The sequence below is a fragment of the Oncorhynchus gorbuscha genome, linkage group LG18 (assembly GCF_021184085.1).
Source record: "Oncorhynchus gorbuscha isolate QuinsamMale2020 ecotype Even-year linkage group LG18, OgorEven_v1.0, whole genome shotgun sequence".
NCBI classification, from domain to species: domain Eukaryota; kingdom Metazoa; phylum Chordata; class Actinopteri; order Salmoniformes; family Salmonidae; genus Oncorhynchus; species Oncorhynchus gorbuscha.
In genome coordinates, this window is record NC_060190.1 from 80,941,439 (window position 1) to 80,944,274 (window position 2,836).

At 44.4% G+C, this 2,836-nt stretch overlaps 1 long non-coding RNA gene across 1 annotated transcript; it reads left to right on the plus strand.

Moving 5' to 3' along the window:
- Positions 1-1,354: 1,354 nt before the first annotated feature.
- On the plus strand, positions 1,355-2,549 carry LOC124004073. Its single transcript, XR_006833307.1, has 3 exons — positions 1,355-1,482; positions 1,634-1,719; positions 1,807-2,549. It is a non-coding gene; the product is annotated as an uncharacterized LOC124004073 (long non-coding RNA).
- The last annotated feature ends 287 nt before the right edge of the window (positions 2,550-2,836 follow it).

The following is a 2,836-nucleotide window of genomic DNA, read 5'->3' on the forward strand; positions in this document are numbered from 1 at the left end:
TTTGAAAGAAAAGCACATTTTTTTTGTCCATTAAAATAACATAAAATCTATCAGAAATGCAGTGTAGACATTGTTAATGTTGTAAATGACTATTGTAGCTGGAAACGGCTGATTTCTTTATGGAATATCTACATAGACGTACAGAAGCACATTATCAGCAACCATCACTCCTGTGTTCCAATAGCACATTGTGTTACCTAATCCAAGTTTATCATTTTAAAAGGCTAATTGATCATTATGTTAGTACAGCTGAAAACTGTCGTGCCGATTAAAGAAGCAATAAAACTGGCCTTCTTTAGACTGGTTGAGTATATGGAGCATCAGCATTTGTGGGTTCGATTGCAGGCTAAAAATGGCCAGAAACAAAGAACTTTCTTCTGAAACTTGTCAATCTATTCTTGTTCTGAGAAATGAAGGCTCTTCCATGCGAGAAATTGCCAAGAAATCTCATACAGTTGTTTGCAAAAGTATTCACCCCCCTTGGCATTTTTCCTATTTTGTTGCCTTACAACCTGGATTTAAAATATATTTTGGGTGGGTTTGTAATCATTTGATTTACACAACATGCCTACCACTTTGAAGATGCTAAATATGTTTAGTTGAGAAACAAACAAGAAATAAGACAAAAAAACAGAACTCGAGCTACCCTCTGGATAGCCATAGCCAGCTAGCTAACATAGCATCCCTCTATGATTGAGCCGGGTGTTTGAGTAAGCTAAAGTAGCTTCCTGCATTCAATAGCTAAATTAAAGTATCTAGCTATAAAGGGCTTCTGAGCTAGGTGTGTCTTTGGTTGAGCACTGAGCTGCCTGGGCTGGGCTTCTGGGCTAGGTGTGTCTTTGGTTGAGCACTGAGCTGCCTGGGCTGGGTTTCTGGACTAGGTGTGTCTTTGGTTGAGCACTGAGCTGCCTGGGCTGGGCTTCTGGGCAAGATGTGTCTTAGGTTGAGCACTGAGCTGCCTTGGGCTGGGCTTCTGGGTGTGTCTTTGGTTGAGCACTGAGCTGCCTGGGCTGGGCTTCTGGGCTAGGTGTGTCTTTGGTTGAGCACTGAGCTGCCTGGGCTGGGCTTCTGGGCTAGATGTGTCTTTGGTTGAGCACTGAGCTGCCTCGGGCTGGGCTTCTGGGTGTGTCTTTGGTTGAGCACTGAGCTGCCTCGGGCTGGGCTTCTGGGTGTGTCTTTGGTTGAGCACTGAGCTACCTCGGGTTGGGCTTCTGGGTGTGTCTTTGCTCTAATCCCGCCCACTCTAATGACCCGGCTGACACAGAGCTGGAGAGGAAGTGAAAGTCACATGTTACAGCTGTCAGAAACAAACAGAGCAGACAAAGCCAACAAGACATCATTCTCTGGTCTTGGATCTGAATCACCCAAAAGAGAAAAAGAAGCAAGAAAAAGACTGCTCATGACCAATCCATAAACATCCATTTTGAAAGGTGGAAGAGTAACGCTGAAATGGACGCCGTTCTCAGGGACTGGTAAAGTTAGGTAAGTGTTGGGCTGCGTATTTAGTCTGCTAGCTACGTTAGTAAAGCTAGATATGCATATTGTTGACCTGATAGTACCCCCCCCCTCCCAGAAAATGCATCTAGCTATAAAGATTCAGTACAGTAACATCACACAAACATGTATTTATCAGGGAGATACTGGTGGAGACCGTTTGCTTTAGAGTGAACCTGAGGCTGTACAAGTTGTGGTTGTCCAAACCCCGACATTGAAAGAGAGGTAAGCTTTGTTATGTTTTTTGGGGGGATTCAATCATTATTTTGCTGGTAAATCAACCAAAATAGTTGACTATGTTTGTCTGTTTAGCACATTGCCTGCCTTTATACAGCATTGAGTCCTACTTAGTGTGAACTACCGACCAGATCCACTGAAGGAATATCCAGTGTAACCAATGGCTCATCAAGTAACCAATGGCTCATCAAGTAACCAATGGCTCATCAAGTAACCAATGGCTCATCAAGTAACCAATGGCTCATCAAGTAACCAATGGCTCATCAAGTAACCATTGGCTCATCAAGTAACCAATGGCTCATCAGGTAACCAATGGCTCATCAAGTAACCAATGGCTCATCAGGTAACCAATGGCTCATCAAGTAACCAATGGCTCATCAAGTAACCAATCGCTCATCAAGTAACCAATGGCTCATCAAGTAACCAATGGCTCATCAAGTAACCAATGGCTCATCAGGTAACCAATGGCTCATCAAGTAACCGATCGCTCATCAAGTAACCAAAGGCTCATCAAGTAACCAATCGCTCATCTGCATGACATATTGGTGGACTATGGGCCATGACGTCACAGGACGGTCACATTAGCATGTTACTGTCACGACTCCTACCGAAGGTGGCTCCTCTTCCTGTCCGGGCGGCGCTCGGCCGACGACCGGTCTACTAGCTGCCACCGATCCCCTTTTCTGTTTTCTGTTGGTTCGGTCTGATTTGGTTCACCTGTTTCTGGTTTACATTTTGAGCTGGGCTATTTAAGCCGGTTGTCCCGCCTGCTCTTTCTGCGGGCTTGGTTCTTTTTCCCACTGTGTTGATGTGTGGTAGTGCGTGTTGTTTAGTTACCTGTTTTTGGGGCGTTTGTTAGATTACGCCCAGTTTCGTGGAGAGTACTACTTTTCCCTGTGCGTAATAAAGCGTTATTCTGAAAGTTCTGCCTCCTGCACCTGACTCCGCCCCCACTACGCCTAGTGTGTTACAGTTACCCTGGTTACATGAACAACATTCCATCCATAGTATGTTTTTATAAAATTTAAAAAACATGTTTATTTGGCATATAAACAGGATACAAGTGGGGTGTGTACAGGAGTACGACATTGTATTGTAATCGTGT